Below are 21,129 nucleotides of genomic sequence, written 5' to 3' on the forward strand. Positions count from 1 at the left end.
TCCTTGAGAGTATTCTGTGGTCAGATGCTACTGCAGGAACCCTCCACCGTTACCTTCTTTAATCCCTACGACCTAGAATCTTGTCCCCATTTAACAGAGGGAGACACTGGGGCTTTGAGAAGTGAAGTGACATCTGAGGTTACCAAGATAGGAAGTGAGTGAGTAGGATATCACTGATCTGCTTCCTCTTTGGGATGCCTGAGGCCTTGAGGTCAGTTTCTCACAAACATAGAATTATGAATCAAGACGGTAGCAGAAACAGCTCCCCTCATTCAGAGCCACAGGAACTAATAGGGGTTGAGACCTGCAATGAGGCAGGACAGGCTTGTCTCCATGGAGGGACAAGCAGGATCGAGCTGGAGACAGGACAGGAGCCAGAGCATCTGAGCTAGCCTTAAAGGACCTGATACCACCTTTCCAAGGGTGGACCTGAGATGCCTTATCGAGCAGTGAGTCGGAGTACACAGTTCCACAATTCAGGTCCTACTTAGCCCCAGCGGTTATGCGGCTCAGGAAGCCAAGGCTACATGCACAGTCAAGCCCAGGGTCAAAGTTCCCATCTCGGTTTCCTGACCTGTTCCAGGATATCTGCTCTGTTTCTTGGGTAAGGCTAGGGGTCCCAGTAGAAGAAACTGAGGGTGGAGTGTGCAAGGTCTGTATGGCTATCATAGGCCCAAGACAGAACTTCTCCAACTGGATACTTGGCTATGGGATCTACATCTGAAACCAGAGAACTATCAAGTTTGCTGCTAGTTTAAAATATGGCAGCATGATTGTGATTTTATTTATCTCTAGTTTCCTTGACCTGAAATTTAACGGCCAGATGCAGATGGCCTTGATGTTGGGCCTGACAACACTTCGTTTGTTAAATGGTGGTCTCTATGGTACCATCCAGCCCTACAATCTTTTCCAATGTATCCATACCCATTTGTGTTAATTCATTAAGTGACCTTAATATCATCATGGTTCTTTCTTACAGATGGAGCACAAGACCTAAAATTTGACTCCAATTCTGCCAACTGTCCTCTGTCTGGTATGGGGGGGGGTTGCTCTCTTTCTCATTCTGAGCCTCAGTTATCTCAGTGATAACTCTAACTTTCCAGAACTGCTGGGAGGACTCAATTAATGATGCATGTGCTTGGAATGGAGAAATTCCCAGTGCACATTAGCTGATTCAGAATTCGCACAGTCATGCCCTTTCTGAACACAATGTCAAGTTTACCATGAGAAACAGTATTTACATACACCATTTCAACCGATGGCAGAGGACCATTCCCTGAGTATTCTCTTATACCATGGAAGGTTAGCATGTCTGCCTTTAGGTGATATTCATAGAGTCAGAGGTTCTTAAAACTTGAAATGACATTTGAGGTCAATTGCTTCTCCCATCAGACAGATGAAAAAAAAACAAGACCCAGGCATGAAGAAAGGCTGTTCTCCGGCCAGGTGGCTGGTCAGAGTCCCTCACACACAGCGTGGAGGCCTTGCCAAATGCCACGGCTCCAGGCAGTACCAGGTCTGAGCTAGGCTGAACATCAGTTACTAAATCACCAGACCTCACTTCTCAGGCTCAACTCACTGGCACATTTAAGCTGAGGCTGGATTGCCTCATGGTTGGCATATACAAATGCTGATGTGCCCCAGACAAGACTAATTTATGTATTCAACGAAGAGCCATATGAAGCATCGTGCACATGTGGCAATTCTCTTATAAGCCATATGCTAGAGCTTCATCTCTGAAACTAAAGACCATTTTAATGAGCCCCAGAAATCAGCGTTCTCAAAACACTGTCAGTCCTTAAAGACTGTATACAGTTCAAGGGAACATCATAGGCTGCCACCAATCCTGAGGCACAAGGCAGGGTCTCCTTTTCTTAAGCAATTCTCCAGAACTTCCTAATTGTTGGCTTTCAGGGTCACGAGAGACCTTGAGGACCACCTGGTATTGAGAAACTGAGGCCTAGAGACATGATGGAGCTCGTCCAAGGATGTACAGTGGGTGGGTTACAAAATTGATAGTAAAATCTGGTTCCTAACCCTGTGATTTATTTTTTATTTTTCTGAAGTTGGAAACGGGGAGGCAGTCAGACAGACTCCCGCATGTGCCCGACCGGGGTCCACCCGGCATGCCCACCAGGGGGCAGTGCTCTGCCCATCTGGGGCATCGCTCTGTTGCAACCAGAGCCATTCTAGCACCTTAGGCAGAGGCCACAGAGCCACCCTCAGCGCCCGGGCAAACTTTGCTCCAATGGAGCCTTGGCTGCAGGAGGGGAAGAGAGAGACAGAGAGGAAGGAGAAGGGGAGGGGTGGAGAAGCAGATGGGAGCTTCTCTTGTGTGCCCTGGCCGGAAATCGAACCCGGGACTTCTGCACACCAGGCCGATGCTCTATCACTGAGCCAACCGGCCAGGGCCCTAACCCTGTGATTTTAATCGTCATCATCATCATCATCACCAAAGTTATGGGTAACAGACAAACAATACATAAAAGAATTATGTATTCTTCTGCCAACAGGATGCTTTTTGATGGTTACTGGAAGCTCCCTGCTAGAGAGCAGGTCTGTGCACAGGCCAGAAGATTCAGTGAGGACAGAGAGAGGGGGAAGCAGTGGCTTAGGAGTGAAGGAGAAAGATCACTAGAGAATTCTTGGAAACTTTTCCAATTCTGGGCCAGACAGCCTGAGCTATTGAGCAATTCATTTAGCCATTTCAGTTTTGGTTTTCTTGCATATAAACATGAGATATTTATCAGAATAATGATGCTAATAAAAATAATATCTGCTGTGATGCCCAAATAAAGAAATGAATGTGGAAGTGGTTTCTTAACTATGAGATACTGTGTATGGATGTCCTTGTCACCTTCATCTCCCTGAGCTTCGGATTTACCACTGGGAACTGAGGGAGAAGCTGACTCACCCCTGGAAGACCCAGGGAGACGTTGACTAGAACAGGTATCCCCCCCTTGCTCTGTTTCATATCCAGCCTGCAGGGGACACCCAGGTGTCCGGGAGTAACTAGGAGCATAGATGCTGCATGGAGTTTGCCTAAGGTGAAAGCTCGACTCTGTCACTTTACTAGATGCATATCTCAGGGTAAATAACTTTAATTTTCTGTGCCTCACTGTTTCATCTGTAAAATGGAGATTAAAGCAGGAACCAGCTCAGGGAATCGTGAGGAGGATTAAACGCAGTACATACATCAAACCTGTATGTGCCCGTGCGGTGACTCGCACATGGTTTACTATGAAATGACAGCCGTCATCACAGTGGCTGTTCAGGTGGCATCAGAGCTCAGCCATGACATAGGAGAGTAAAAGGGGTGAGTGCCCAGCACTGAAACCTCTGACTATGTCAAACCTTGTTAAAATTCCTTACTCATTCTTTGCTTTTTGATGTGCTGATCAAAGTTTCTCTTTGGAATTGAAGTCACACTAGCCCTGGAGTAAGAAGAGTTGGACTCTAACCCTGGCTCTGTGGTGTGACTCATGCAAATCATCTAACCTCTCTAGGACTCAGTTCCTCATCTGAAAAAAAGAAATGGGGAAATAAAATGATTCTCAAGTCTCTTCCATCCCCATCATCCTAAGACCAATTTCACCTTTTGAGCAGATGGCTGAAACAAGCTCTTCAACTTAGCTCCAGCCAGTCAGCAGAATCCCAAGAGTCCTGATTTCAGCCCAGGCTCAAATAATTAGAGGCTTCTAGTCCCCCTTTCTAGGTTATCTCCTAAAGGGGCACTTAGCCCACCAGTCACCTTTGGTATTACTACACCAGCTGCCATCAACATCTGGTCAGTCCCTTCATAAAAACTAAGTGGCAAACCTAGCCCCTGCCTGCCCCTCCCACAACCACTATTCATCTGTCATGGGGCCCTAGAACTGAAATCATTCTCTTTCCATCAGCTTGCTCCCTAGAATGCATCTGCGAACCAATCACCCAATTCAAGACATCTGTTTAGCTCACTTATAATCAAGCTGCAGTGAAGAAGGGCCAAGTCTCCTTCAATGAATCAATGATATAAACACAGCCTCAGGAAACTAACTGCCTTGGAAGAGGCTATAGAGCGTGCATGCCCACATGGTGGGAGATAGGCACCCAAAGCTTAATTCTCGTTTCTCTTATCTGTGGCCATAACAGTATTATTCCATAACATTATTGCAGAATAAACAAGTGGGACTTTGCTCTTCATCCCAGAACAGAACACTAAAAATTAAAACTGTAAGCATTTTGAAGTTACTGGCCCAGGCTTCTCATTTTACAGATGGAAAAATTGACATTTAGGAGGGTGAAGTGATTTGGCCAAAATGGAATAGCCTAGGGTCTGGAGAAGTAAGAGAGTGGAGACCACAACTCAGATTGATCTTCCAGTCCAGTTCTCTGCCTGGGATTTCCAGAAAGCATCCATGGAAGCAACCCAACCGTCCATGTGGGGTCTCTAACAGAATGCAGCGGGCTCCAGAGGGCATGACAGAAACCCTAGTAGTATGTTTACTGCTCAGCATGACCACCATCCAAATGAGATCATTCCTGAAACCAGAAGGCTGGAAGACAGCTCTGAGTCATGGGACATCCACAACAACCAGAGGAGACTGTTAGTCATAGGTTTCACCTCAAAACATGCGAAACGGCCCTCCCCACTTACTCTTCTGTTCCTGCCGGTGAGGAGCTGCTGGGGGTTGGAGGTGAATATGGAGTTCTTCTCTGATGCCAATCTCAAAAAACAAGCAGATACCAGGTTGCCCTAGCACAGACCTTGTGCTTTTTGGGAATTCCCACTCCAATGGAGGAGACAGACTTATTTACACTTGACTCTTATAGTAAGCAGACACAGTGAGGCCATGGGGACATAGGACAAGAGAGACTTACTGCCTGGGAGGACCAGAGGTTAAATGGACTGCATCTCAAAGAGTGAGAAAAAAATTCTATAGATGGTAAAGGTTTAGCTAGGTCATTTGTTAAGGACAGAGGAAAAAATAAGGTTATTTCAGGCAGGTGGGGAACTAGTATTGCTTATTTTTTGTAATAATACAAATTTTGTAGTTATATAAATTTTGAAGTTGAACTGCACAGAATTAAATCCTAGCTTGGATACTATTATGGTTAAAGATAAAGTGCTTTCAGGTTGCAAAGGGAAAAATTAGGGGCTTAAACAGTTTAAAGGAAAAACATCTAGCAAAAAGAGCCAGGCCACCAAAATGCAGGCTACTGGGCTCTGATTAGAATGGATCTCATTCCTCTTAGAAGGCACTTGTGCTCTGGGCTCATGGAAATCTGTCCTCATAGTCTTTACAGCGATGTTGTCAATTAGGAAGCATGAACATTCCCATTTTCAGGTGACAGAATCAAAAAGAGGGTTTTACTAACTAAAGGTAATAAATAACTCACAAGAATCAGAGCTAGGAATGAATTCCACATCTCAAATCTCAATGTAAGTGTCTCCTCCACTGTTCTGTGCTTTGCCTTCAGACAGAGTCTAGATGACCACTGGCTTGGATGTAATACAAAGGAGACTTAAATAAGCAATGAAGAGTTGAATGAAAGACCTATGGTTCCCAAACATAGTCCTACAGCCCCCAGACCCCAGAATCTTATTTTTAAAGAAGCTCTCCAGTAATAACGAGGAAACTAGACTGAGCCTGGACATGGGCCCACCCACACGAGGATGGTATTGACATGACACTGATGCAATCCTTAAGACAGCACAAACCCACAGGGCTGCCGGAGACCCGAGGAATAAAGTGATGAGATGGGTAAAGCAGCATGTGAAGAAGTGCTTTGTAGTCCAATTACTGAGAAAATATGAGCCATTTCCTGTGCCTCTGCTATAGAGGAGTTACACATGGGCTCCGCCAAACAGATGGCCTGGGTTTGAATCTCAGCTTTGCCACCAGCCCTAGGCAGATCACTGACCTTTCTGTGCCTAAGTTCCTCATTTGTAGGATAAGGCTATTTGACCAGACTGCTGTGGATCCTGACAGCTCACTATGTCGATAAATTTCTCATAGACCAAATTATTCTAGTCATCTACTCAAATGGACAAAGGTCCTATTAATCTGAGGTCTCTTCTGACATAAAGTTTTGTATCCAAGGTTGCTTTTGACAAAACATTTCATTTTAAGAGGATTTCCTCTCATTTTTCTCACTTTTGATCAGCCATTTTCCTGGATATGTCTTGGACATATGTCTTTCTAGGCTAGTTAGAAATTCTCGGTATATAATATCTCAGATGTCCCAAAGCTGTCAAAACAAAAATTCCTCAGCTCACTCATGTCTACTCAATCTGTTTCTTTTAGAGTAAGAGAAAAGGTAAGCTTTTGCAAAGTGGTTAAGGGTCACAGCTTTGAATTTAAACCAAAGTATGTCCAGCCCAGTTACCAATCTCCCTTTAAACAGAGGTTTTTCCCAAAACCAATTAGTATGACTTTAGGAATAAGAAGGCTGTTGGGAACATCCCTATCCTTTAATAAAACAGAGACGCTCAGGGGTTGTAAAGCTCCAGGTTGGGAATTGGGAGATCTGCATAAACTCCTAGTTTGCCTCTGGATTGTTCAGCAAACGCTGCAATTCCATCTAGTATATATTTATTAAGAGCCCATCTGAAGACAAAACACTGGATTATGTACTAGGGATGCAAAGTGGATCAAAACGTGAATTCCTTGACCTCTAAGAGCTTATCGTACAAGAATCACGATGCTTTAAGACCATGAATAACTACGATATGAGAAAAACTGCGGCATCAGATAATTGAAGTGCTGCAGAAAGATACATTATATAACCTTCCTTGGTGTAAAATGGGAAAAATGAAGTCCACAACCTTGCAGGCTATTATAATTTGGGGTTAATGTGGTCACCAGCTGCTGGCTATAAATGTTCCCTACATGGTTTCCAAAAAGAAGCTCTACTAAAATGAACAGGCATACTATGTCTCTGCCAAAATTGAAAAACCTTATTTCCCAAGCAAATCTTCCTATTAGGTTTGATGGTTCCTCAGACCCAGGAGTACTGCACACACATATTAAAATAATCACATGTCAAGTTTTTAAAAAGCACCTTCCAGATAGGTCTCTGGGACCACCTTAGAACTGTGATAAAAGTGAAATAAGCTGTAATCTCTATGAAAGGCAGGGGCAAAGAGTTTGGCAAATTGTAAACACCCATTGGGTGAGTGTATGAGTGATAGATATATAGATGATAGATAGATGGATGGATAGATAGATAGATGTAAGGTGACCAATCGTCCTCCTTTAGAGAGGACAGTCCTTCTTTTGTAAATTCCATCCTCCCTGGAAAAGTGTCCTCCTACATGTCCTACTTTTTGATATTGGAAGACTGACTAATCTTTAAATGTCCGTATTCCATCGATGCAGAATCAATCCATTGCATGTGATGTGACATATTTGCATCTAAATGAGTACTTTTCTCTTATAACTATTATTAAAAATTAATAGGCATGCAGGCATAATTACAATATAAAATATTATAAATGTTTTTATTATGCATTTATCATATTATAGTGTATTACTGTTGCAATGAATAAAATGTTTCTTTTATTTATGATATTGTTTTCCTCAATTTATTTTTGTCCTCCTTTTCATTGTAAAAAAGTTGGTCAAAAGTGACATTTAACGTCTCTGCTCTTCAGTTAGGTAAATTAGACTCATCTATGATGGTTTTATCAGGTGACCTAGTTTACACTTGGGCCATAAAAGGAATAAAATACAAACTGGTAAAGTGATTTGGTTGAAAAGACATACTCAGGGAAGTACCAGGTTTTGTGAGAACGGGCATCATCAAATGGGACTCTTGGAGAATTTGAGATGTTCAGGAAATGACCATTCCCTGCACAAATCAGAATCTTTTCTGATTTCAAGAGGGGGATAATACCACCCTAGTGTTATTTATTTATTTTTTATAAATTTTTATTAATGTTAATGGGATGACATTAATAATTCAGGGTACATATATTCAAAGAAAACATGTCTAGGTTATCTTGTCATTAAATTGTGTTGCATACCCCTCACCCAGAGTCAGATTGTCCTCCGTCACCCTCTATCTAGTTTTCTCTGTGCCCCTCCCCCTCCCCCTAACTCTCTCCCTCCCTCTCTCCTGCGTCCTCCTTCCCCCCACCCCTGGTAACCAACACTCTCTTGTCCATATCTCTTAGTCTCGTTTTTATGTTCCACCAATGTATGGAATCATGTAGTTCTTGTTTTTTTTCTGATTTACTTATTTCACTCCGTATAATGTTATCAAGATCCCACCATTTTGCTGTAAATGATCTGATGTCATCATTTCTTATGGCTGAGTAGTATTCCATAGTGTATATGTGCCACATCTTCTTTATCCAGTCTTCTATTGAAGGGCTTTTTGGTTGTTTCCATGTCTTGGCCACTGTGAACAGTGCTGCAATGAACATGGGGCTACATGTGTCTTTACGTATCAATGATTCTGAGGTTTTGGGGTATATACCCAGTAGAGGGATTGTTGGGTCATAAGGTAGTTCTATTTGCAGTTTTTTGAGGAACCACCATACTTTCCTCCATAATGGTTGTACTACTTTACATTCCCACCAACAGTGTATGAGGGTTCCTTTTTCTCCACAGCCTCTCCAACATTTGCTATTACCCATCTTGTTGATAATAGCTAATCTAACAGGGGTGAGGTGGTATCTCATTGCAGTTTTGATTTGCATTTCTCTAATAACTAATGAAGCTGAGCACCTTTTCATATATCTGTTGGCCATTTGTATTTCTTCCTGGGAGAAGTGTCTGTTCATGTCCTCTTCCCATTTTTTTATTGGATTGTTTGTTTGTTTGTTGTTGAGTTTTATGAGTTCTTTGTAAATTTTGGATATTAGGCCCATATCTGAGCTGTTGTTTGAAAATATCAGTTCCCATTTAGTTGGCTGTCTGTTTATTTTGATATCAGTTTCTCTTGCTGAGCAAAAACTTTTTATTCTGATGTAGTCCCATTCATTTATCTTTGCCTTCACTTCTCTTGCCATTGGAGTCAAGTTCATAAAATGTTCTTTAAAACCCAGGTCCATGAGTTTAGTACCTATGTCTTCTTCTATGTACTTTATTGTTTCAGATCTTATATTTAGGTCTTTGATCCATTTTGAATTAATTTTAGTATACGGGGACAGGCTGTAGTCGAGTTTCATTCTTTCCCATGTGGCTTTCCAATTTTCCCAACACCATTTGTTGAAGAGGCTTTCTTTTCTCCATTGTGTGTTGTTGGCCCCTTTATCAAAGATTATTTGACCATATATATGTGGTTTTATTTCTGGGCTTTCTATTCTGTTCCATTGGTCTGAGTGTCTATTTTTCTGCCAATACCATGCAGTTTTGATTATTGTGGCCCTATAATATAGTTTAAAGTCAGGTATTGTAATGCCCCCAGCTTCATTCTTTTTCCTTAGGATTGCTTTGGCTATTCGGGGTTTTTATAGTTCCATATAAATCTTATGATTTTTTGTTCCATTTCTTTAAAAAATGTCATAGGAATTTTGATGGGAATTGCATTAAATTTATATATTACTTTGGGTAATATGGCCATTTTAATTATATTTATTCTTCCTATCCAAGAACAAGGAATATTTTTCCATCTCATTGTGTCTTTTTCTATTTCTCTTAGCAATGCCTTGTAGTTTTCTTTATATAGGTCCTTTACATTCTTTGTTATGTTTATTCCTAGGTATTTTTGTTGTTGTTGTTGCAATCGTGAAGGGGATTATTTTTTTGAGTTCGTTTTCTAATATTTCATTGTTGGCATATAGAAAGGCAATGGACTTTTGTATGTTAATTTTGTATCCTGCGACCTTACTGTATTGGTTTATTGTTTCTAGTAATCTTTTTGTGGGTTTTCGACGTATAGGATCATATCATCAGCAAAAAGTGATACCTTTACTTCTTCTTTTCCGATATGGATGCCTTTTATTTCTTTGTCTTGTCTGATTGCTCTGGCCAGAACTTCTAGCACCACGTTAAATAAGAGTGGAGAGAGTGGACAACCCTGTCGTGTTCCTGATTTAAGGTGGAAAGTCCTCAGTTTTACGCCATTTAATATGATGTTGGCTGATGGTTTATCATATATGGCCTTTATCATGTTGAGATATTTTCCTTCTAGACCCATTTTGTTGAGAGTCTTAAACATAAAATTGTGTTGTATTTTATCAAAAGCCTTTTCTGCGTCTATTGATAAGATCATGTGGTTTTTGTTCTTTGTTTTGTTGATATGGTGTATTACGTTAACCGTTTTATGTATGTTGAACCATCCTTGAGATTCTGGGATGAATCCCACTTGATCATGATGTATTATTTTTTTAATATGTTGTTGTACTCGATTTGCCAGTATTTTGTTTAGTATTTTAGCATCTGTATTCATTAGAGATATTGGTCTGTAGTTTTCTTTCTTTGTGCCATCCTTGCCAGGTTTTGGTATGAGGGTTATGTTGGTCTCATAAAATGTGTTTGGAAGTACTGCTTCTTCTTCAATTTTTTGGAAGACTTTGAGTAGAATAGGAACCAAGTCTTCTTTGAATGTTTGATAGAATTCACTAGTATAACCGTCTGGGCCTGGACTTTTATTTTTGGGGAGGTTTTTAATAGTTTTTTCTATTTCCTCCCTGCTGATTGGTCTGTTTAGGCTTTCTGCTTCTTCATGACTCAGTTTAGGAAGGTTGTATTGTTCTAGGAATTTATCCATTTCTTCTAGATTGTTGTATTTGGTGGCATATAATTTTTCATAGTATTCTACAATAATTCTTTGTATATCTATGATGTCTGTGGTGATCTCTCCTCTTTCATTTTGGATTTTATTTATTTGAGTCCTGTGTCTTTTTTCCTTGGTGAGTCTTGCCAAGGGTTTGTCGATTTTGTTGATCTTTTCAAAGAACCAGCTCCTTGTTTTATTGATTTTTTCTATAGTTTTTCAGTTCTCCATTTTGTTTATTTCTGCTCTGATTTTTATTATCTCCTTTCTTCGGCTGGTTTTGGGTTGTCTTTGTTCTTCTTTTTCTAGTTCCTTAAGGTGTGAAGTTAAGTGGTTTACTTCGGCTCTCTCTTGTTTGTTCATATAGGCCTGAAGTGATATGAACTTTCTTCTTATTACTGCTTTTGCTGCATCCCAGAGATTCTGATATGTCGTATTTTCATTTTCATTTGTCTGTATATATCCTTTGATCTCTGTGCTTATTTCTTCTTTGACCCATTCATTTTTTAGAAGTATGTTGTTTAGTTTCCACAATTTTGTGGGTTTTTCCCCCTCTTTTTTACAGTTGAATTCTAGTTTCAAGGCTTTATGATCAGAGAATATGCTTGGTACAATTTCAATTTTTCTAAATTTGCTGATATTGTCTTTGTGGCCCAACATATGGTCAATTCTTCAGAATGTTCCATGTACACTAGAGAAAAATGTATACTCTGTCGCTTTGGGATGAAGTGTCCTGTAGATGTCTATCATATCCAGGTGTTCTAGTATTTCGTTTAAGGCCACTATATCTTTATTGATTCTCTGTTTGGATGACCGATCTAGAGCCATCAGTGGTGTATTGAGGTCTCCAAGTATGATTGTATTTTTGTCAGTTTTTGTTTTAAGGTCAATAAGTAGCTGTCTTATATATTTTGGTGCTCCTTGGTTTGGTGCATATATATTAAGGATTGTTATGTCTTCTTGATTCAGTGTCCCCTTAATCATTATGAAATGACCATTTTTGTCTCTGAGTACTTTTTCTGTCTTGTAGTTAGCATTATCAGATATGAGTATTGCTACACCTGCTTTTTTTTGGGTGTTGTTTGCTTGGAGTATTGTTTTCCAGCCTTTCACTTTGAATTTGTTTTTATCCTTGTTGCTTAGATGAGTTTCTTGTAGGCAGCATACAGTTGGATTTTCTTTTTTAATCCATTCTGCTACTCTGTGTCTTTTTATTGGTAAGTTTAATCCATTTACATTTAGTGTAATTATTGACACTTGTGGGTTCCCTATTGCCATTTTATAAATTGCTTTCTGTTAGTTTTGTATCTTGTTTGATTCTTCTCTTTTGTTTTTCTATCGTTTATTTTTGTTTGTTTGTATTCCATACTTCTTTCCTCTGTTGCTACCTTTTTTAAGTCAAGTGTTTTTGTGGTGGTTTTTTCAAGGGTGGTTACCATTAAGTAATGAAAAGGGTACCTACCATATTCATTGTAGTACCCTTTCTTATGAGTATTTCTGCGCTTCTTCATCCTTTGCTACTGTTAATCTTCATCTTTCCTCTCCTTTTTTTTTCTTTTGTTGTCACAGTTTAGGTTTGGTTTTATTGTTTTCTTGGTGGAGCTGTTACTTGTGGTTTTGTTTTCTTTTGTTCTTTGAATCTGGTTGGAAAACCCCCTTTAGTATTTCCTGGAGTGGGGGCTTTCTGATGATAAATTCTCTCATCTTTTCTGTATTTGTGAATGTTTTTATATCTCCTTCATACTTGAAGGATAACTTTGATGGGTATAGTATTCTTGGCTGAAAGTTCCTCTCTTTCAGGGCTCTAAATGTTGGGGTCCACTCTCTTCTAGCTTGTAGAGTTTCTGCTGAGAAATCTGATGATAATCTAATAGGGCTTCCTTTATATGTTGTATTCTTCTTTTCCCTGGCTGCCTTGAGAATTTTTTCTTTGTCATTGGTTTGTGTCATCTTCATTATGATGTGCCTTGGAGTGGGTTTGTTGGGGTTAAGAAAACTCAGTGTTCTGTTTGCTTCTTGAATTTGAGGCTTTAGTTCTTTCCACAGGCTTGGGAAGTTCTCATCTATTATTTGTTTGAGTATATTCTCCATTCCATTTTCTTTCTCTTCTCCCTCTGATATACCTATTATTCTTATGTTATTCTTTCTGATGGAGTCAGACAATTCCTGTACGGCTTTCTCATTTTTTATTATTTTTGAGTCTCTTTCTTCTTCTCTCTGTTGTGCCTCAAGTTGCTTGTCTTCTATTTCACTAATCCTATCTTCTTTCTGGGCTGTTCTATTAGCTAAGCTTGTTACCTCGTTTTTCAGCTCGTGAATTCAGTTTTTCATTTCTGTTTGATTTGTTTTTATAGTTTCAATTTCCTTGGTAATATATTCTTTGTGATTGTTGAGTTGTTTTCTGAGCTCCCTAAATTGCCTTTCTGTGTTTTCTTGTATATCTCTGAGTATTTTTAAGATTTCTATTTTAAATTCTCTGTCATTTGGATCCAAGGCTTCCAATATGTTAAATCTTTTCTCCATAGATTTTTCCACATCTATTTGTGTTACCTCTCTATCTTTTGTATTCATAATATTCAATTTCCTTTTTATTATTGGCATCTGAAGGTGGTCTTGTTGATAGTATTAATTAGAATTAATAAAGAATAAAAAGAAAAAAAAAAAGGAAAACACTCCACACACAAAAAAAGTAATAATTTATTATTTCCCCCTTTTTTCTTTCTTCTCTTCCCCTCCCCTCACCTCCTTAGGGAAATATCGTGATGACCTGTGAATTATATTATGCTAAATGGAACAAAAACTGCCTATAACGGAGGGCCTGATTTGGGGTGAAGAGTTCAAGGGGCAAAAAAGGGAGTAGGGACCTACTAAATGCAAAAAAAAAAAAAAATTTTAGACAAGCATAAAATGATTTGCTTGTAAGTGATGGTCGACTAAGCGATATAATGAGGGGGATAAGAGGGAAACAGAAAAAAGAAGAGAAAAAATAATAATATTTAAAGAAGAAAAAAATAAAAATAATAAGTAAAAATCTGTTGTATTAAGTGGAGCGAAGACTAAATACAATGGAGACTTTGGGTTGGGAGGAATGCTAGTGAGTTAAAAAGCAATGTAAAAAGTACCCAAAATGCCACAAAAACAAACAAATAAAGAAAAACCAAGAACAAAAGCAGAAAAAAAAAGAACAAAAAAAAACAAAAAAACTTGAGTCCCAAATTAAATAATGTGTTCGTGATTGAGAATTGAATGGGAGGAAAAGTAAAAGGAGAAAAGAAGAAACGAATAGAAAGGAAAAAATAAGAAAAAGAGAGAAATGAAGGAAGAAAAAAGGAAAGGAAAAAAAAACAAACAAAGAAAAACAAAAGAGGAGAGAGTGAGAGTTAAGGGTTTTGGAGTGTAACCCTAAAGGGGAGTAAGGATGAAGAAAAGAAATAAAATGTAACACTCATGGGTAGTGTAGTTCAAGAAAAGGGTAGCATAAGATGGGCAGAGAATAAACGGACTGAGGTGGAGGAAATACAAATAATAATAAAGGCAATAAGAAAGAAGAAAGAAAAACAACAACAAAGAATTAGTGGAACAAGTTATAAAGTCTGTGGATTTTTCTTGATTTTGAGAGGTTAACTTCTTCCTTTTTCTTTTCTCTCCCTCTTCCTGGTCGGTGACTCTGTACCCCAGGTTCTGCCCCTGTGTCACGCTTAGGTAGGGATTTGCAGTTGATGGGATTCTATGGCAATGTCATATAATTGGCTTTAATCTCTTTGGTAGTCAAGGCTTCTTGGTGTTTGCAGAGTCCAACAATGAGAGAGTTTGCTTTCCTGGAGTCTCTCTCCTAGTCTCCCCTTCCTGAATTAGCAGCCTGGTGATCCAGCTATGAGGCTGCCACTGCTTCTGTCTGGGGAGTAAGAGGCTCAAAGAGCTGGGAGATCCCCACTCTATCCTCACTCAGCGCAAGGCTCTGGGTAAGGCTCTGGCAGTCAGAGCCTCCAGAGTAATCAGGTGGGGCTGGGAGTCAATTGTTGTCAAGGTGACTGTTCAGCGCCTATCATTCAGTTGGACCACTCAACCCAGGCTTTCCACACTTGGTAGCCTGTTTTGGCTGGGAAGAAGATGCACTATTCACTGCTTGCTGTATAGATCTTAGTATCTGCCAAGTCCCTCTTGTTAGGTATATCCCTGAATATGGAGGCTCTGTCAATCAGAAGTTTCCCCCGCCCCTTTAGCGAAAGGGACTGAAAATATCACGCCTCTTGTCTTGGATCACTGAACTGGGAGAGATCTTATCAATTAGAGCCCCGTGGGTACGCAGATTTCGTGGGTTAAACTAATTTCAGTGATTGGATCCACAGCTGTGCTCCAGAAAGTATTTCAGGCTGCCTGTGCGCCCCTCCCCCAACGCTTGATTGTTAGCTTGAATGGCTGGGTGAGGTGCCCCGCCCACGGAGAGAATCTCCCGACTAGGAAAGACAGGCTTGGCGCCCCTCCCGGACCGCAGCACGGGGCGCGCGCACGGTTTCTCAGTGCACGCAGGTGGCCGGGACCCTCTGGACCATGGCACGGGGCGCATGTGCAGTTTCTCAGTGCACGCTGGTGGCCAGGACCCTCAGGACCGCGGCACGGGGCGCCCGCGCGGTTTCTCAGTGCACGCTGGTGGCCAGTGGCCGAGACCCTCCAGGCCGGGGCACGGGGCGTGCGCTCGGTTTCTCAGTGCACGCCGGTGGCCAGGACCCTCCGGACCGCGGCACGGGGCGCGCGCGCGGTTTCTCAGGGTATGCCAGCTGCCACCAGTGCCCAGGCTGCCGCTCCCCGAGTGTGGGCGGGCAGTTGCATGTGTGGGTTGACTCACCACAGGCGTACTCCCTCCTCGGCAACAGTCCTTTCACTTTCAGTGTGTGTGTGGAACTCCGGAATGCTCTGAGGATAAATTTTTCTGTTTCTAGTTGATAAATTTGTTGAGATTTTGGGGAGATCTGTCAGACGCGCTGCTCACAACGTCATTTCCGTGACGTCACTCCCCTAGTGTTATTTTTTAAATGCCATCATTTTGCACATTCATTCTCTTTGCCTTGAATGCTGTTCTCACTGTTCTCAGTGGATCCTGGGGTCCAAGGCCCAGCTCACCCATTCCCGTCTCCAGAATGTCTTCTGCAGGACTGCCCGGCTCCGTGTTTTTGGGAGATTTGTACATGCCTCCGTTACTGCATTTGTCATGGAGTGAGCAGGTCTGCCTCTTCCTTGAGAGCTCCTTGAGGGAAGGCAGTGTGTCCTACTTGTCTGTCACTCTTATGCTTAGAGCAGAACCAGGCACACAGTTGGTACTCAAAGAATCTATATATATCCACCCTCCCATTCTATGTGGTGCCAGAGACACACTAAGGGGGAAATGATGCATGTAGGTAGGGATGCAAAAATGACCCTCAGGAGGGAGGTCAAAATTGGCCCAAGCATTAGGGATTCGCCTGTCCAGCGCTGAAAGCTGAGACCATGTGAGCAGGAGAAAGAACACATGGACAGAAGCCCAGACAGCCCTGACTGATCCTTTCCATGCTTGTTGGCCTGTCTCTCTTGCTCTCAGTTTCTCTCTCTTTCTTTCTCTTTTGTCAATGCTTTTCCCTCTCTGGCTGTGACAACTGCTAAAATGGATCTCTTCTGACTTGCTTTTCTTGTCCTTGTATCAGCTGGTTAGCCATTTATTATGTTTTAACCTGACTTGTTTCCTTTCTGCTTCTTTTTACTCAATCTGCCACTAACATAGAGATAAATTGTTGGTATTTATTGAATGAATCTATGTGTCTTCATTTTAAAGGTAAGAGATATGATCAAATGGAACATTTTAAACAAGTCTCTCCTTGAAACACCTAAACCAACTGCTTTTTATTTAATATCCATGGATTGAGTTCACTGGCTCCCAGCAGGCCAGAGGTCCTCAGGGTGACAGATGTTTCCTGCCCTTGGTCTTGTATGACTGCCTGCATTGCTGTCCCTTTTGGGACTCAGCTTTTGTGGTGAATGCATTCACAGGCCTTTTGCTTACCATGTTGTAGATAAAAATACAGAGGCAGGGGCGAGGAAAGAAGCTGACTTCCCAGCTCAGTGGAACAGGGGTGGGAAAAGAACACAACACAGAGTCCTGGCCTGTCAGCGCAGAAGAAGTGGTAAGAAAGCTTTGAACCCTGACAGTGGTCCGCAAGGGAGCTAGGAGCTGCTCTGCCCCAATGCCAGGCTCTGGAGGATGGAGCGGCTGATCCCGCCAGCCACATTAAATAGGTAATTTCAGAAATGTGATCAAGCTGACTTCCCGTCAGAGCTCTGAAACAAATCCTACCAGGGACTGATGGACCTTTTCCTTTTCCATTTTTGATTCTGTGGTAGGTTGACTATTTTTTGAGGGAGAAATATATTTAATTTACCCCATCTTTTCAGTAAAAGGAATTGATATATTAACAGGACTGGTGATGATGGTAGTGGCAGCAGAGAAAGTAATTAAAAAGTCGAATATTTCTTTCATTCCAAAAGCACCAGTCCCTAAATTGGATGGTCCCATGGGCTTGAAAGCAGAGAAAGTTTTAATAGAACTTTTATTTAAAGTCCAAAAGTGACTTTGTTGTACTCTGATATTAGGGTGCTGAGAGGGAGCTTTCTTTTCCAGGAGTTAATGCTCTGGATATTGGAGGACTAGGGAATGAAGAATTGCTTTAGTTTATTAGAGCTACCATAACAAAGTACTACAAACTGGAGGACTTAAAACAATGGAATTTATTCTCTCTCAGTTCCAGAGCCCAGAAGTCCAAAATCTAGGTATCGCCAGGTCCATGCTCTCTGGCAGCTCTAGGGGAGAAGGTGTCCCATGCCTTTCTCATAGCTTTTGGTGCCTGCAGCAATCTTCGGCATTTCTTAGCTTGTAGGTGCATCTCTCTAATCTCTGCCTCCATCTTTACATGGTGCTCATTCTGTGTGTGTGTCTGTGTGTCTGTGTCTGTTTACTCTTATTATAAGGACACCAGTTATACTGAATTAGGACTCACTCTAATCCGGTATGAACAAACTTTATTACATCTGCAAACACCCTGTTTCCAAATAAGATCACATTCACAGGTATTAAGGGTTCAGAGTTCAATATATCTTTTGGGGGGCCACAATTCAACAAATAACAGAGACCATAGTCTATGCTGGAGGATATAAGTTGGACCATGGTGCCAAAGGGCCTATACCTATATTTAGGAAGAGGTAAATTACCTAGCCTGCCTGGGACAGTCTCAATTTATGGTCATCAAGTCTTGGTCCTATAGCACCCCAGATCTTAAATATCAAACTTGTCATTTGGTACAAACAATAGGTTATCTAGGAAATGAGAGTCCTCTCATTAATAGCAGACTTTACTTTGAATTAACTTTGTGATGTGGTGGAAAGAGCACTCAACTCGGAGTTAGAAAATATGAGTTCAGTCTTTTCTAACTGTTCACCTGTTCCATAACTTGGGGGCACATCAATAAATTTCTTTGGCCTTCAATTTACATTTCTATAAAAAATGTTATATAAAATAATGTCCACCCACCATGATTTTGTAACAAGCTTAAGTGAGAAAGAGGGTATAAAACAGTTTCATAAAGTATTAAACTTTTTTTTATATACATGAAAATTATTTCTCCTCTTCATCTGGTCCATAAACTTTGGTTTATGTTATTCTCTTTAAATGTTGATCTGATTCTTCCCACACCCAGAGTGGGTCAACATGAATTACAATTGGGCAGGATACCACCTGTTCTGTGGCTCTAGATCTCAGGGGTTCCCAGTGAGTTATTGATACCCCCCCCCCCCACACACACACACAGTAGCCTTAATCTCTTAGCACCTGGAACTACTGGATGGATGGAACAGCTTTTTATCTGGGTAGGTAGTTAGGGACCAATCTTTGTAGTCAAGCCTATAAATAGGTCCTAAGGCATAAGAACTGGTGATAAAAGGAAAAAAGTCTTTCTTCAGATGTCCTCCCTCCTTCAAAGCCTAGGGGGATGACTGTGCAGCTCTCTGCTTGTCAATGATAAAATTAGCAGGCTCCTGTCATTCAAGACAAGAGGCGAGAAAGAACTGAAATCTGATACCAAATGTCACTGAAGAGAATATATTCTACACAACATAAAAGGCCCAAAGTAAATTAGAAGAAATAAAGGGAGACTTCAAAAAGGTAGGTCAAATTTTTTCCTCAAACAGATAATTATAAGCTGGGGGTGAGTAAATCTTATTAGCCTCTTTCCACGTCTTCTCTTCTCATAAAACACTGGTGAAAAGAAAGTTATACTCAATTCAAGACGGGGCAGCTTGCCGGAGAGGGCTGGCCCGCCACTGTCCGTCTCAATGCCTGTGGTCAGGCTGCTGACGCCTACTCTTGTCAACCCTCATGACTCCTTCCCAGAATGCAGGTGCAGACAGCCAGCCAGGCACCAAACATTATCACACAAGTGCCCGCAGTGAGACTTAGTTACTTCTCACTGTCTAAAGAACTATCCCTTCAGGCGGCAATTTTCCAGTCAAATTTCTCTGCCCAAGTTTGAGGTCTTAAAATTAATGAAGTTGTTAACATTTCTTAAAATGTCTTTCATGGTAGGAAGCTGAAAGGTATGAATTTATCACCACTGACCCAGCCTCGTGGCCTCTTTGGTTATAGAGACATATGCACTGAGCCTCCACAAACATCCTTAAAAGGACAGGAGTCTCAGCCTTGTTTGCTCTGCAGTGGGTCTCAGGGTGTGTCCTCCACCTTTGTGCTCTGGGCATCTTTGTGGCAATGAGCCTAGCTGCCTACAGAATTATTTCTCTCTTCTGAGCTCTGAGAGAGCAGGAGTAAGTCTTACTCAGTGTTGTATTAATATTGCCTCCAGTATCTGGCATTAAACAGGCTCACAGAGATGGTGGTGGGGGTAGGTGGGTCTTTAATTCAGCTCATTAAATATACTAAGATGATGAAGAGGCTCTGAAATTACCACTGCCCTCAGTCAAGGAACCACCAACCAACACTTAGCTCTTCCCTCCCTGTGAGTCGCAGCAATGGCAGTGCTGACTCTGGCATCCCCATGGAGCATCTGGGCTATGTCTGGCCAATGGTTTGGGTCCTCCCCTCTCTCAAGAAGGGAGATCACGAGGATTTTAGGTGACAAGAAGTGTTTGAAGGGGACCTTGGGAATCCTCCAGATCTACTCCTTTGCCCCAAGGCGGCATGCTACTCCACACTAACTTTACAGATGAGGAAGATGAGGCCCGGGGAGAGGAAGCAGGTATCAGGGCCAACCGCTAGATAACTTCTGGTGACTTTCTCCTCTCAACCTGCAACTTTTCTCTGGACACTCCACCGAGAACCAGCGCAATGCCCTCTGTGTCATGCAGGAGGTAAACCTGCCTTTTTTGGACAGTCTGCATTTTATAAAAGTTGTCATCTTGTAGAGATACTGAGTGACTTCAAACATTTTATCCAAAGACAAGTTTTATCACAAATCTGATTAAAAGGCAATAACGATACAAAGGACCAGATTTCAATTATTTATAGACACTTGCTCTTATTATAAGATGACATTCAGTGTCTGGTTTAAATAAAATCACTTAGTGATTCTTATCTTGGATCTCCTGACAACTACTGATCTTCCTCTCCCACGAGGGAGGCTTTGGACTAGCAGGAAACATCCCAGCAGAGTATAATCCTAAACTGCCCTAGGGTTTTTGATGTATTTATTTTTTTTAATTTGAAATGAAAGGTATAGCTAATATTAACCAAGACTAACTGCATAATGGATGAGGGACAGCAGCGAGTGGAAGATCTCTGTTAGGTGCATTTTAAAAAGTTCAGGCCCAAGGGCAGAGTCTGAGTTTCAGGAATAAGCCAACACACCCAGAAGGGATCTAGAACTCAGAGCTGCACTGGGTTCATAAAAACTTAATTTAATCTGGCCTGATGAGTGAGTTCCATCCCTGGAAGCCTTCTACTTTTATTTCCCATGCACAACTTTTATGAGTGTCTTCTATGTGATGAGATAAAGTGAGGAACAAACACAGCTTAGGGCCTGCCCTCATGGGGCTCACTCTAGAGGAGTTCAAGAAAAGAAAATATGTCCACCTGGAAATACATCAGCTCTCCTCCAAAGCTGCTCTTTCCTCTGTAGAGGCTCAGCTCCTATAAGCTGTCAGGATGAGCACAGAGAATAAAGAATCCTATTATGACCTAAATATGGCTCTCCGCGGGCTCCTAGGATAAAACCTGGCTGAGCAGGCAGACCCTGGGGGACAAGGTGGACATAAGGGAAGAATTCCAGTTCTGTAGTTAGAGAATCTACTCTGTGTGATCTTATTAAGTTTAGTTTCTACATCTGTAAAAAAGAAATGGGGCCTGGCCTCCTTACCCCTGAGATTGCTGCGGAATCAAGTGACCTG

At 41.4% G+C, this 21,129-nt stretch overlaps 1 protein-coding gene across 1 annotated transcript in view; it reads right to left on the reverse strand.

Annotated features, from left to right (window-relative positions):
* The window catches only part of ALK (ALK receptor tyrosine kinase), a 690,142-nt gene that overhangs the window by 474,945 nt on the left and 194,068 nt on the right, over positions 1–21,129 (reverse strand). The window lies entirely within an intron of this gene.

Source organism: Saccopteryx bilineata, chromosome 3 (assembly GCF_036850765.1).
Source record: "Saccopteryx bilineata isolate mSacBil1 chromosome 3, mSacBil1_pri_phased_curated, whole genome shotgun sequence".
Lineage (NCBI taxonomy): Eukaryota > Metazoa > Chordata > Mammalia > Chiroptera > Emballonuridae > Saccopteryx > Saccopteryx bilineata.